We start from the raw sequence: 16,330 nt of genomic DNA, 5'->3' as shown, positions 1-16,330 counted from the left end.
TTTAGAATATCTGGAAAGGTTTGGAGTTCAAGTGACTTGTTGAAGAGCAAAGCAATAGTAATGTTATCATAATAACATTATCATAATATTACCATCGTTCCTTAATGTCAGTACTGGAAGATGGAATATCATTTGCAAGGGATGAACCAATGGAAGAGAAGAACCTATTGAACTCAATAGCAGAATCAGAGGCTGAAAGCTGACCATCGTTATTAGACAGGAGAGTCGGTTTGTTATTTAAAGATTTCTTTGATCCCAATATTTGTGAAATTGTGCTCCAAGTTTGTTTAATGTTGCTCTTTATTTGAGTAAATTTATCTTCGTAGTAATTAGTTTTGGCTCGTCTAATTATCTTAGTTAGCAATAATGAGTAATTCTTTGAGAATTCTTTGGAGACAATTCCTAACCTATACTTCTTCTCAAGGTCGTGTTTTTTGTTAATGGATTTCAGTATTCCCTTTGTAAGCCAAGGATTGTTAAGCCTTTTGCTTGTGACTTGTTTTGTAAGCCTAGGACAGTGGGTGTTATAAAGGCTAAGAGTTGTTTGTAGAAAAGATTGCACTGCTAGGTTGATGTCCCCTATGTTACCTAACTCGGACTCCCAGTTGACATTATCAGCAGCAGTTATAAAATTGTTTATAGCAGTTTCATTGTGCAGCCTAAAGCTTAACTCCCTTGTTTCTAGAGGTGGTTTGCTAATGTTAGTTAAGAGAAATGTGGGGTAGTGGTCTGTAGTGCTATCGGTGATTATACCTGAAGTAAGCGGAGAGGTTATGTTGGTCCAGATGTGATCTAGAGTCGTGGCAGTGCTATCAGTGATTCTAGTAGGTCTAGTGATTAAGGGTATGAGGAGGCAGGAATTCATACAGTTGAGGAAGCTAACAGCAGTAGGGTGTTCTGGCTCGCAGAGGTCAATATTAAAGTCCCCTGCGATAATTAGGTGGTTTTTGTTCAGTCTGTTATCAAGTATTAGATTTCTAAGGTTTGAGTTGAATACAGACACATCAGTGTTGGGAATTCTATAGACTGCACCCACAGACAGGACAGACTCAGCACCCTTGACTCTGAAGCTGGCGAAGATATACTCCCCATAGCAGTCTCTAGTTCTAATTTCTTTTAAGCATGTTAGTTCTTGGTGGTAGTAAAGAGCAGTGCCACCACCTCTCTGAAGTTGACGACAGTTGTGAATTGCTGAGTAGTTAGGCATGTTAAAGAGTTGAGTAGTATCCTCTTTCAACCATGTTTCAGTAAGTATAATAAAAGAGAATTTGTTGCCAATAGTTTCAATCAAGGCACTAACATCATCGAAGTGTTTACCTAGGGATCTAACGTTCAAATTGATTACAGAGATATTGTGATTATGAGTTAATACATTGTTTACATCATGTGCTGCAAAATATCTGCAATTTAGATCATTAAAGTGATTATTGTCATAGATAGTGGATAAGAGGTTAAGTTCTGGGTCTATACTTGACTGCATAAAAGAAGCTGATTGTAGAATCAGAAATAAGTAGAAAAAAGCTATAAAATAGGGAAAAAAATATACACAATACTGTACAAAACAAACACAAAAGGGGCTTACAGGGGTACAATGGAGTAAGGGAGTATGGCTAGGCTAGGCAACCTAGGCAATTAATGAGATTAAAGAAAAAACATGTAAACATGGACTATACAAAACACAAGATATGGAAATACAAAACAAAAAACAAAAAACTTAACTGGATGTTGTCAATGTACGGAGTGTCTTGTATCCGTTGAAATAGCCTAAGCTACTCTATCCCTTTGAGATGTATTTATTGCTTATCTCAATAAACATACTTGAACTTGAACTTGGGTACACAATGAGTTCATTTGTACTCCATACTCATCATCAAGAAGTGTATTTTACCAGCATTGTAATATAAATTAAGAATAAAAGCTTAACTGGATTACGGACCCATAATCAAAATAAGAGTCATCACTAATTATCATGACAAATTGTCTAGGCTACACTTCCGCCTTCGACAAGCTGCCGCCGGATGTGGGTATAGTTTATTGTACACCCCCGCACCCCCAGTCCTGGAAGGGCGGGCATTGGGATGTGGACATGTGTACCATTATCCCCCCCCCCCCCCCCACACACACACACTCCTCTCCTGTTAATAATAATAATAATAATAATAAAAATTAAAAATAATAACGTTAATAAATATTATAATTAAAACACTTACTGTAATACCCTAGTGCTTGAATGAAGGTGAAGGAAAGACCCAATAAATGTGTAAGTGTATTAAAAACCAAATTTTCGTTGGGTGAGCTGGCAGGTGAGCACCACCTGCCAGCTCACCCAGTAATGAACATCACCTGCACACTGCACCGAACCACTTGCCAGCAGGTGCAGAAGTACGATGGAAAGAGCAAAGTATACAATATTTCAAGTATAATATTAAAGATATATTTAGGATTTAATGTTTTCCTATAAAGTTTCAATAATACCTTTATTTGATTTTTTGTATTATTTTCTACCACAGACGTGGCCACACATTAACAATGTTAACCAGCATATATACATTTTCTTCAGTTCGCCATGGACTCTAACCCTTTCCACTACCGCCCACAAGATGGGTATAGGGTGCATAATATAAGAACTAAACTAACTAACTCCATTGATAGGGTTAGAGATTTGTTAAACATATAGTTCAGGGATTTATTGAACAATCAACCACATAAGGTGATTGTAGTGTTTTTAAAATGCTAGCATTCTGACGTAAATACATAAATACACAGATTTACGTATGCCCTACATAAAGTGTTCGATGTGTCTTTTACATGGTGTCATTAACGTGCATTTACAAAGGTGAAATTGAATTCTGACCAGCTTCCACATATACTTTATGCACATACATATACGCACACAGACGTATGCGTACATATACATATATATACACACATACATACACATATATTTGTCTCTTTTACACTGACAAGGTGAGATAACTGATAGAGAAACTAGTGTGCAATTAAGCACTTAATCACTGAAGGTGATTAAGGTGCTTTCACAAGCTCAGGTTATAGAGTTACATCACATACATTCATTGTATAATTGATACGTTACATGGTCAATCTAGGGTACAAGTTCAATATATCATCAAGTGTTCCAGTACTCAAATAGTAATTACACAGTTCAGCATACCTTAGCCCAGGAGGGCGAAAGTCAGTCAGTATGGGACATTCTACAATATAATGTTCAAGGGAGTGCATATTTTCTCTTTCACAAAGTTGACACATTGTGTACTCGACATTTGGGTTTTGAGAAAGCTGCCAGATACGTCTATATCCCAAGCGTATTATGGCCACTATAACATCACATTGCTGGGTTCTTGTTCCATTAATCCTGTATGTGAATGTCTCCGCACGATATCTATCATAATATTTAATGCTACAATTTTCAGGTCTTTGTGAATTTGTTAGGTCGGTGAGATTTTCATTAGATGTTTGCTTAAGTATTCTCTTTGTCACTGCTAATGAAACACCCATATAAATTTCTACCACTGGTTTTCTACAGGCTGTCTTTGCAAGCATATCAACAGTGTCATGCCTTGAGATGCCAACATGTGATGGTATCCATAGGAATTTAATTTCAAATCTCTTTTCTTTGGCAGCTAAAATATTCATTCGAATATCACTGACTATTTTCTGGGTGTCACTACTATGTGCGTTCAATACCAGGAGTGCACTCTGCGAATCACAGTATATAAGTCGACTGCCTTTGTGTTTTAAAAATTCAGTGGCAAGGTATATGCCTGCAAGTTCGGTTTGAGTTGTACTTGCCCAATCATTGACGCGCTTCATTCATGTATGTACGAGAGAAGATTGTTCAAATATATTACATGCACATCCGGTACATCGTCCACCTTCTTCTACAGAACCGTCGGTATAGCACTGATACACATCGTTACCCATACTCTGAATACTTTCAGTGATGCTTCACAGTGTTAACTGTTTTAATAATGTAGAGTGTACATTATCTTTCTTGGGTGCATTTACAAAATCATCTGCTAGATCCAAGTTATCCCATGGAGTAATTGGTTGATTAATCGTTAATTGAGTTGGGTACATATTTAATATTTTGATGGAGTTGGCTACCTTGTAGAACCAAAATGCATTCACGCCGAAAACTGTGCTAATAGACAAAATTATGTTAGAGATATGGGTCTATAATTATCTGAGTGTGCTTTGGGGATGGGAACAATGACACTGTCCAATCATCAGGTAATACTCCTTCACTTAAACTCATTCTGTACAACACTAAAAGTGGATTACCTGGTACTTGTGAGACTAATCTCAGTAAACTGTAAGTAATACCGTCCTCTTCAATCGACTTATTTGATTGTGCTACACAGCCTTCCCGGCTTGGTGCCTTCTTTGGTAATTACTTATCAAAGGCAGCTCCATACGAGGAGCTGCCTCGTATGGGTCAATAAGTCTTTTGCAGTTACCTTCATTCTTATGTTCTTACTTACATTTACTGAACTTTATCATCATCATCATTTACAGAAAGAAATTAACATAAAAAGTAGTCATTTTAATACACAAAACAGAAGTAGATATTATGTAAATTATGATGCAGGATAGGATCACTATTAAGAACTTAATTATAAACCACAATATGTTTTATTTCGTCAGAAATTCTGAAACATACCATTTTCTGACCAGGGGGAGAAAGATACTGGCAGTATGGGGCGTTAAAGTTTATTGAAGATTAAATTCTGCAGAACATGTAAATGTATAAAGTTCAAATATAAAGTAAGTAATTATATAAAGTTTATATTAAACACGGTTTATATTATAGGCTTATAACAAAGTTGATATTATTAAACTTAATATTGAACATGTAAATATATAAAGTTTCAAAATATATAATTTAAGGACTATATAACGTTTATATTAAAATATATAAAGTAAATATATAAAGTAAGAATTAACAGTAACAATTCCAAGTCCGAGGACTAGATTTAACTTAAAAGGTACACCCGTAGTAAGTATGAGACCTTAGCCTATAGTGACATGGAAACTAATTCTGCAGAAACCTAAAGGTTAACTGGTACTAGAATTAAGGCCGAGTGCAAATGTGTAGTAATTATATAACACTAGGATATAACAGGCAGGACACAAAGAATAACTAATAAGTGAGAGACCACATAACACGTAATGTATCCGGCCAAGAGGCCGTAAAAGACCTAATGGATAAGGAGAAGGGGGTGTGACTACAAGTAGAGCTTACTAGCACCTAGACTGGGCAAAGTATTAGCTGCGGACAGCGGGACACTTGGGGACCGGCGCTGCACCCCCCTTCCTACATGCAGTGGGGAGACAATCGGGACAACTGTGCAAAGCATGACGGGGGTACAAAAGCAGCCGCTTGCAAAGGGGGGGAGGGTGGGGTTTTGCGAGGGCAGGCGGAGTGAGGCAGAGCCCCAGTGTGCGCCCGTATTTATACAGGCCCCAAACTGCCCGCGCAACGCCGCGGGACGCGCTGCGCAATTGTTTCTTTCTCCCCCGCCAGAAAAATCCCCGCTTGCGATCAAGCAGTGACCATTTTCTGACCAGGGGGAGAAAGATACTGGCAGTATGGGGCGTTAAAGTTTATTGAAGATTAAATTCTGCAGAACATGTAAATGTATAAAGTTCAAATATAAAGTAAGTAATTATATAAAGTTTATATTAAACACGGTTTATATTATAGGCTTATAACAAAGTTGATATTATTAAACTTAATATTGAACATGTAAATATATAAAGTTTCAAAATATATAATTTAAGGACTATATAACGTTTATATTAAAATATATAAAGTAAATATATAAAGTAAGAATTAACAGTAACAATTCCAAGTCCGAGGACTAGATTTAACTTAAAAGGTACACCCGTAGTAAGTATGAGACCTTAGCCTATAGTGACATGGAAACTAATTCTGCAGAAACCTAAAGGTTAACTGGTACTAGAATTAAGGCCGAGTGCAAATGTGTAGTAATTATATAACACTAGGATATAGCAGGCAGGACACAAAGAATAACTAATAAGTGAGAGACCACATAACACGTAATGTACCCGGCCAAGAGGCCGTAAAAGACCTAATGGATAAGGAGAAGGGGGTGTGACTACAAGTAGGGCTTACTAGCACCTAGACTGGGCAAAGTATTAGCTGCGGACAGCGGGACACTTGGGGACCGGCGCTGCACCCCCACCGCAGGCCAGCGGCCGGACCCCCCCCCGAAGGGCGAGTGCCAGCTGGCCGCGTGAGGCACTCAATGTAGCAGAGCAACAACGTCCCGTCTGACGTAGGATTTGGGCACTACTCTTCCGCCTGCCGTTTGCCATTATTTCTGATGTGGCGAGCCCGTCCCGAGACAGCTGGGTGCGGGGCGTAGTCATCTGAAGTCAAGCCTAGCGCCGAGAGGGCAGCGCGTAGGATCCTGGAGAAATCTCGCCTGGTGACAGGAGCGCTTGTAGGATCTGTGCTTGTAGGATCCGAAGAGTGTTGATTCCTGACCATGTAAGCGATACCTGGTCCAGTCGGAGTGTGCGTCGATTTTTTGTCGCGTAGCTCACCTCCCCCGGGCTGAAAGATATAAGGCAGTAAGGGTGGGCAGAAGCGGCGTGCAGTGTTAACGTGACAGGCAAGAGCACAGACGAGAGGGAAACCCTAGCTGAATCAATACGGAGACGAAAAACGGGGGAGGGAGCCCGGCAGCAGGAATTAAGAGAAACCTTAATTAACAATCCTGGATGAATAAAGAGCATCCGAATAATTATACTGTAGCAATGAAGGGGGGCTAACAAATCTAAGAATCTTCCAGCAAACGGAAGGGGGAAGTACCTTTGCTAAGAGCAAAGGTGGGAGAAAACCGGTAGAACAGCAAGGAGGCACAAAGCAACTATAACAGGGTAAGACGAAACACTATAAATCTTGAATATAAACAATACATATACCAAGAAAGGGTAAACAACTAAGCAACATATACATAATCAATAAAATGGAATAAGAACCAATTCTTAAAGCCAAATCTATAACATGCTTGTGTCCTAATCGGATGTAGAATGTGAGCGGGGAACATTACCCTTGGTCTCTATCCCATCTCTGCCTCCAGACGGGTGATTGGGCTGGATAGAAGCCAAGGAGTCTGCCTTGAGTGGCCGCTGAGTGTAGTCTTGTGTTGTCAATGAGCATCTGCGAGCCGCAGCTAGTACGCCGTGAACTTCGGCAACATCTTTAGAACAGGAGCAAAGTGAAATCGACGGCAGGGAGCTGCCATTCAGTAACTGTAATAAGGATAATAATAAGAATACAATGTCGTAAATAATCGCACAATGAAGAATACAATGTAATATCGTAAATAACAGATGACGGCAAGTGCCGCAGAATGGAAGAAATTAAGAAAGCAACGCCAAACCATAATAACAATTTATATTTTAATAAAATAATACTGGAATGACAGTAACGGTACGGAGTAATATTAATACTGCCATATAGCCCAGCAAATAAAGAGAAGATAATAGTATTAACGTAGGCCCTGGGCGGCTGCATCCCGGCACCGCTGCGTGCGTTGATGGTGATCAGAGGAATATCCGGCTCGCGTTCTCTTCCTCGCCGCAGTAGGGTGTGAAGGGGGGGGGGGGTTCCGGCTTGTCGTGGCTGCGAATAAAGGGAACAGAAGAAACCGGCATTGAGCGCCAAGCGGGCAGAGCGCAGTGGAAGGAATAGCGGTTGGAGGTAAGGGGCCCCTAACCTAATGATAGATGAGGTAAAATTAAATAGAATACTATTACGTAGTAGGAAACAACAAAGGCGAAGGAACAAGAAGAGTAAAATAGCCCAGAAGGCCGGATGGCCAAAGAACGTTAGCGACCTATGGCCAACAGCATGCTGGCTGCGCTGGCCAACCACAAGCTGGCCGACGTCATGCTAACTGACTGGCTTGAGCTTGCCGAAAGGAAGGCCGAATGGCCAGTTTTTTGCATGACACCGTGCGCGAGGCCAGCTAAACTTCTCGGTAGCGTCCAAATGTAACTTAATGTACTGTCGATACGATGAAGAATGGGTGGTCAGATATAATGCACAAATTCAGAATAGAATATATAATGAGGGAAACGAGTGTAATAGGACGAAATAACCGGAGGAGAAAAAAAAAATTGTGGGGGGGGGGGCCACCCGAATGCACTGCAACTAGCGTACCTTAGCTGAAAATAACTTAAAGGCACAGAGGCAAAGCAATAGATTAATACAAATCCTAATTGATAGTCCCTTAATAACAAATTGAACGTGAAACTTAAACAAAGAGTAAATTGCGGGAGGAAAATTTTTCCGTAATAAATACAAATCAAATTGCGAGTCCAACAATAACAAAATTAACAGACACGCAGACGTAGGAGGAACCGATAAGCCGCGGCTCGCGCACCGCTAGCCATACCTAAACATACCTAGACAGGAAGGGGAGAAGCATAAAGGTAGCCCAGCAAAAGACTAGTAATTAGTAATTAGTAACTCTGCAAATAGCACATCCTGGCTGACTTAATAATTTACTTAGTAACTCTGCAAATAGCACATCCTGGCTGACTTTACTTAATAATTTACTTAGTAACTCTGCAAATAGCACATCCTGGCTGACTTTACTTAATAATTTACTTAGGAACACTGCGAATAGCACATCCTGGCTGACTTTACTTAATAATTTAATTAGTAACTCTGCAAATAGCACATCCTGGCTGACTTTACGTAATGACGTAAGGCAAGGAAAATGAACAAACATACTGAACACAGCAACGCAAAATTAAACATGCGACATGAGCAAAGCATCAACTGTCGGAGTAAATTAAGGTAGGCTGTTTGGGAAAAGGAATCCGTGGTAATCTGAAAGCAGGAGGCATGTTAGTGCTGAAATGTAGAACGTAATTAAGAGGAAGGGCAAGGCATGTCGCGAGATGTCTGCCAATACAAAATAAGAAACCTTCCATATAAGCGTATAAAATCTTAATTTACATTGTCTTAGGAAGGCAAAGAACGGGATATCATTAAATATACGACGTTCCCGACGACGCTTCGACGCCGCCATCTGCTGGAGTGTACCGTGCCCCAGGCAACGTGGGGGCCACCCCCCTGTCCAGGTCACCTGAATAGGGCAAGTCATGGCACGTGAAGTCTGCAGGTACAAAATAAGGGTATACAATCGGCGTGCATATATAACCATTTTTACATTAAGAGAACAGAGGGAAAGCATAACAAATATAACCTGATAAGTAACGTGAATAAACTGCAAGAGCCAAGCGTAAATACTGTAACCACTGAGGAAACTAAACTGCAAAGCTAAGCATAAACTACTGTAACTACCGATGAAACTAGGCAAAAATGCAGGGCCAGGAGACGTGAAGCTAAAATAAGGGCCCGCGAATACTGCAAATAGCACATCCTGGCTGACTTTACTTAATAATTTACTTAGTAACTCTGCAACTAGCACTGCCTGTCTGACTTTACTTAATAAATTACTTGGTAACTCTGCAAATAGCACATCCTGGCTGTCTTTACTTGACGTAAGGCAGGGTAAAAGTGGGCAAGCATACTGGACACAGCAACGCAAAAATAAACATGCGACATGAGCAACGCATCAACTGTCGGAGTAAATTAAGGAGGCTGATTGGGAAAGAAAGTCCGAGGTAACCTGAAACAGGAGGCATGTTAGCGCCGAGATGTAGAACATAATTATGAATAGGGCAAGGCATGGCACGTGGTATCTGCAAGTACAAAAAGGGTATACAATCGGTGTGGATATATAGCCATATTACATTAAGGGAACGGAGGAGATGCATAACAAATATAACCAAATAAGCGACGTGAATAACTGCAAGAGCCAAACGAAAGTACTGTAACTACTGAGGAAACTAGGCAAACTGTGCTATTATAACATAATTACAATTAATACAATTATAACATAAATAATTATAAATTGCAAAACAAAGTATGCTCAAAATAAAGCTGGACTATAATTCGTTAGAGAAACGGGATTAACACTTGTAAGTTTCCACAGTCGGTGGCTGTGGAAACGTTCCGGGCTACACCGGCAGATGAAACGTCTGGATAAACCAGCGGCCTGGGGGGGGGGGGGGGGCCCACTGTGACTTCCGGGCTACCAGGCAGACAACACGTCTGGTTAAACCAGCGGCCTGAAAGACCACATATTTATATGGCCAATGTAAATAAGATACCTGGATAACATCGCCAGCTTAACTCACCACAGGAAGAACGTCGGCTGGACATGAACCCCCGAGCGCAGACAGCGAAGACGGCAGCAGCTATGCCAACCTTCGTGGCTACATTGGGCAGACAAAACGTCTGGAGAAACCAGCGGCCTGGGGGGCCGCAGTAGATTCCGGGCTACACCGGCAGACAACACGTCTGGATAAACCCGCGGCCAGGAAGGCCGTGGATTTATATGACCAATATAAATATAATACCTGTAGAACATCGTCGGCTTAACTCATCGCAGGAAGGACGTCGGCTTAACTCATCGCAGGAAGGACGTCGGCTTAACTCATCGCAGGAAGGACGTCGGCTTAACTCATCGCAGGAAGGACGTCGGCTTAACTCATCGCCGGAAGGACGTCGGCTTAACTCATCGCCGGAAGGACGTCGGCTTAACTCATCGCCGGAAGGACGTCGGCTTAACTCATCGCCGGAAGGACGTCGGCTTAACTCATCGCCGGAAGGACGTCGGCTTAACTCATCGCAGGAAGGACGTCGGCTTAACTCATCGCAGGAAGGACGTCGGCTTAACTCATCGCAGGAAGGACGTCGGCTTAACTCATCGCAGGAAGGACGTCGGCTTAACTCATCGCAGGAAGGACGTCGGCTTAACTCATCGCAGGAAGGACGTCGGCTTAACTCATCGCAGGAAGGACGTCGGCTTAACTCATCGCAGGAAGGACGTCGGCTTAACTCATCGCAGGAAGGACGTCGGCTTAACTCATCGCAGGAAGGACGTCGGCTGGGGAGCCGCCCCTGAACGCAGTCAGCTAAGACGGCAGCGGCTGTCAACCTTCCTGGCTACGTTGGGCAGACTAAACGTCTGAATAAACCAGCGGCCTGGGAAGCAGCAGTATCTTCCGGGCTACACTGAGCAGACAATACGTCTGATAACCAGCGGCCTGGGAGGCCGCAGTATATTCCGGGCTACACCGAGCAGACAATACGTCTGATAACCAGCGTCCTGGGAGGCCACACATGTCTGGATAAGCCAGCAGCCGGGAGGCTGCAGATTCTTCTGGGCTACACCGGGCAGACAAAACGACTGTAAAAACGTTTACTGGTACTGGTAAACGAAACTGGTACTGTCTAGCGTCAGTACTTAATAACTTTGACAAAGTCAAGGAAACAAGTATAAAGGTAAAACAGTAAGTAAAATGACATGCACTTAGGCAATGCATAATTAGTAATAAATTGCTGATGGAACTAATCAATACGAGTCCGAGATAAACTTAAAGGGAGAGGCATGAGGCCCGAAGACAGCATCTAGGACATCCTAGCTGACTTTACTTAAAGGTGAAGCATAAGTTAAACAATTGTAAACCAGTAAAGTAAAAACATGCAGCAAGGGCAATGTAAAATGCAGGACATTTGCTGAGGAAACTAAACATAAATGCAGGGCCAGAAGAAACTTAAAGCAAGAGGCAAGGGGCCCGATCCCGACAACTATCACATCCTAGATGACTTTACATAATAACTTAAAGGCAAAGCAGAGGTTAAACAAACGAATGTAAAACCAGCAAAGAAACTAGCAGCTTGACACTGCATAAAATTCATTAATAAATTAAGGAAACTTATGGAAAACAAGTCCATAAAAACTTAAAGCTAGAGGCCGGAGGCCTGTGAACACAGCAGCTAGCATAACCTAGCTGACTTTACATAATAACTTAAAGGCAATAGCAAAAGTTAAACAAACAAATGTAAAACCAGCTAAAGAAAACATGCAGCTTGACACTGCATAAAATTCATTAATAAAGGAAAGTTATGGAAAAACAAGTCCATGAAACAAAGCTAGGAGCCAGAGGCCTGAGACACTGCAGCTAGCCTAACCTAGCCGACTTTACCTAATAACTTATAGGCAAGCAAAGTTACACAAACCTAAGTGTAAAACCTGCAAAAGAAAACATGCAGCTTGACACTGCATTAAATTCAATAATAAATTAAGGAAACTTATGGAAAACACAAGTCCAAGAAAATTTAAAGCTAGAGGCCGGAGGCCTGGGACACAGCAGCTAGCAACCTAGCTGACTTTACCTAATAACTTATAGGCAATGACCAAAAGTTAAAACAACCTAAATGTAAAACCAGCTAAAGAAACACGCAGCTTGACACTGCATAAAATTCAATAATAAAATGAGGAAACTTATGGAAACAAATCCAGAAAACGAAGCTAGGGGCCAGAGGCCTGTGACACTGCAGCTAGCCTAACCTAGCTAACTTTACCTACTAACTTAAAGGCAATGACCAGAAGTTAAAACAAACCTAAATTTAAAACCAGCTAAGGAAACATGCAGCTTAACACTGCATAAATTTCAGTAGTAAAATAAGGAAACTTGTGGGAAAACAAGTCCACGAAAACAAAGCTAGGGGCCAGAGGCCTGTGACACAGCAGCTTGCCTAACCTAGCTAACTTTACCTACTAACTTAAAGGCAATGACCAGAAGTTAAAACAAACCTAAATTTAAATCCAGCTAAAGAAACATGCAGCTTAACACTGCATAAATTTCAGTAGTAAATTAAGGAAACTTGTGGGAAAACAGGTCCATGAAAACAAAGCTAGGGGCCAGAGGCCTGTGACACAGCAGCTAGCCTAACCTAGCTGACTTTCCCTAATAACTTAAAGGCAATAAGCTAAAGTTAAATAAAACTAAATGTACAACCTGCAAAAGAAACAGGGAGCTTGACACTGCAATAAATTCGTTAATAAGTTAAGGAAACTTATGGAAAAACTAGTCCATTAAACTTAAAGCTGGTGGCCAGAGGCCTGTGACTCGGCAGCTAGCCTAACCTAGCTGACTTTACCTAATAACTTATAGGCAATAAGCAAAAGTTAAAACAGACCTGAATGAAAAGCCTGCAAAAGAAACATGCAGCTTGCCACCATTAAATTCATTAATAAATTAAGGAACTTATGAAAATACAAATCAATGAGAATTAAAGCTAGGGGCGAAAGCAAAGGTAAAATTACAGTAAATATTGTAGCGTGAGGAAACACACCCTGACTAACAGTCAGACTGTAAGGTAGGACATATAAAGAACGTAAATAATAAATAACGGCATAACAGAAGTCGCCCAACAGCATACCTCACGTCGACTGGGTGGGGAGCTTAAGGACAGGGCTGAGCAGATGGGGAAGGAGAGGGTAGGGGTGGACAGGCCTCCTCCCGAGTGTGGTTCAAATAACAGCCACCTACTGGAGAAAAACCCAGTGCCCCATAACACCGAGGGTCACCTTCCCCTCTAGGACCACTGCACCTGCATTTGGTCACCAACGCTGAACCAACAGGCGTGCTTCAGGGCGCGCGCGCCAACAAAGAGACAAACACTGGTCTGACGCGCCAACACAAACACTGGTCCCGCGCGCCAACAAAACACAAAAACTACCTTAAATGTTGAGAAGGGCAGGACGCCCCTAACGGGTCGCTCCGAGTCGTTGTCGCGAGGAACTGTTGTAGGGTCCATGCTGTGAGAACAGTTGAGCGGGCTAAACTTCTGTGTTTACGACTCGCTGAGCAGCAGTGAGTTTTGCGAGGGCAGCGGCGAGGGCAGGCGGAGTGAGGCAGAGCCCCAGTGTGCGCCCGTATTTATACAGGCCCCAAACTGCCCGCGCAACGCCGCGGGACGCGCTGCGCAATTGTTTCTTTCTCCCCCGCCAGAAAAATCCCCGCTTGCGATCAAGCAGTGACCATATATTTTCAAATATTTACAATTAAAGTATTTATTTAGGAAATAAGTATTTTAGTTACCCTAGTTAGCTCTGAGAACACACATTCTTGCAGCAAGAATTTCTTCCCACTAATCTGAGCGATGCTAATGAGACCAGTCTCGACCCATTGGACAAGTCATGAACAACAATCAACTACAGCACCATCTATGTCAGAAGATATTCAAAATATTCTTGATGTCATTCAAATTGTCAATACGAGAACAGAATACATAAGTTGAGTGATGTCAAAGGAATCATATTGACTGACCGAGCCCCATTGTAAATATCCGTGGCTTCCTGACCATAAAGGTACCGACGCGGTCGAGGGTAAGAGACCGGATGTACCCATATACCTATGAGGCCATCAAAAATAGTGAGTCACGCCAAACAAAAAGAAGTACTGGTAAACAGGTCAGACACAACCAGTACTATGATGATGCTAAACTGAAAGAGCTTAAATCAATTGCTAGACAGACAGGTAAAGCATATAAGAGCCTTAGAACTCCTCAAATGTTAAAACTGTTTCAGGCCGCGCTTGCAGCGGCAAGGGAGAGAATGACTGAACTGAGACAAAATGAATGGGAGGGTTTTGTTAGTGGACTTAACCTGCATACTCCCCTGGGCAAAGTCTGGAAAGGCATAAACAAAATTATTGGTAAAAATAGTAGACAAGTTTCACACTCAAACCCGCTACAGAAAGCCAATCAGTTAATTGCAAAATGGACTCAGGTTTCCAACCTTGGAATGCTACCAGCTAGCACTGGGGAGAAATTGCAGGCGAGGTCCAAAGACAGAAATTCTCTCATAAATTTCATGTTGAGCAAGCAACATGATGAATGTGATGTTCCATATACAGATTATGAATTGGATGCAGCCCTCTCCAGGGGCAGTAGCACTGCTCCTGGTGAGGACGGTATCACCTATGATATTCTAAGACTCCTACATCGTGTACCCGGTAACCCATTATTAGAATTGTTTAATGCCAGCTATGTCTCTGGGCAGTTGCCTGTATCATGGACCACCAGTCTTACGGTACCTGTACCAAAGCCTGGCCATCCGGTTGCTTTCCGTCCCATCTCACTGACCAGTTGCATGTGCAAAACCTTTGAGAGAATAGTAGACAATCAACTAAGCACCATTCTCTCTTTGAGAGAATGGTGCTTAATAGATTATTGTATAGAGTTAAAGAGCACATGTCACCTGATATCAATGGTTTCACACATGGTAAAAGTGTACACAACTGTATCACAACCTTTCTTACTGTTCATGGAGATAAAAGGCACAAGTACACAACATTTCTTGATTTAAAAAATGCCTTTGATATTGCTAATAGGGAAGTGATTATGTATGAATTAGCGAGAATGGATATAGGGGGACATTTATTACAGTGGATACGAGGCTATCTTACCAACCGGAAGTCCTCTGCGCTGTTCCAAGGCTACAAGAGTGAAACTAAAGTAATGCAACTAGGCACCCCACAAGGAGGAGTACTTAGTCCTACCTTGTTTAATGTTCTAATTAATGCTTTACTAAAATCAATCCCAACTAGTCCGGCAAACATCACTATCAGATATGCAGATGACATCCTTGTACATACTAAAACCCACCGCAAAATGCAAACAGTCTTAAATTGTATACATACAGCTTGTGAGAGCCTTGGTCTTGTAATCAACGCTGCTAAAACTAAGGTATTTAACAGACAAATTGGCAACCGCAAAAGTGGACCACGAAAACTTAAGATAGACAACATACCAATAGACTATGTCTCTTCTTTCAAATACCTTGGTGTCTCTGTCCCTTGTACCTCAACTGCAGTCAATAAGTTACATCAACAATGTAGAGACAGACTCAAGGCTCTCAGAACTGTAGTGGGGTACAGCCCGAAATATGGTGTTAATATTAGAATAGCAAGAATGATGTATTTAGCGTATATAAGGTCTCTGATAGACTATCATGCACCAGCTTTGGTCCTGCAGAATGGCAAAAGTATTGATAGACTGGAAAAAATGCAAAATGAAGCACTCAGAATTATACTTGGCTGTCCTATAACTACCAAAGTTCTCAACATGCGGAAAGAATTAAATATACTTAGCATTAGAGATAGAATATTTGAAAGGTTGAAAGAAAGAATATTTAGGGTTGGTTAGGTTCGGTCATATATCTACGTTAATTTTAACTCCAATAAAAAAAATTGACCTCATACATAATGAAATAGGTAGCTTTATCATTTCATAAGAAAGAAATTAGAGAAAATATATTAATTCGTAAAACTTGGCTTATCAGGCAAATCGGGCCTTGCATAGTTGGCTGAGAAGTACGTTCTGGCTACTAGGTACGACATATATATA

The 16,330-nt window shown here is 41.5% G+C and overlaps 1 long non-coding RNA gene across 1 annotated transcript; it reads right to left on the bottom strand.

The window, feature by feature from the left end:
- Positions 1–4,717: 4,717 nt before the first annotated feature.
- On the bottom strand, positions 4,718–13,963 carry LOC123765265 (uncharacterized). The gene is made up of 2 exons (XR_011228164.1): positions 13,661–13,963; positions 4,718–7,302 (listed from the first exon to the last, which is right to left on the bottom strand). It is a non-coding gene; the product is annotated as an uncharacterized lncRNA (long non-coding RNA).
- Between the last annotated feature and the right edge of the window lie 2,367 nt (positions 13,964–16,330).

Source organism: Procambarus clarkii, chromosome 12, assembly GCF_040958095.1.
Source record: "Procambarus clarkii isolate CNS0578487 chromosome 12, FALCON_Pclarkii_2.0, whole genome shotgun sequence".
Classification (NCBI taxonomy): Eukaryota; Metazoa; Arthropoda; class Malacostraca; order Decapoda; family Cambaridae; genus Procambarus; species Procambarus clarkii.
This window is presented reverse-complemented; position numbering and strand designations above follow the sequence as displayed.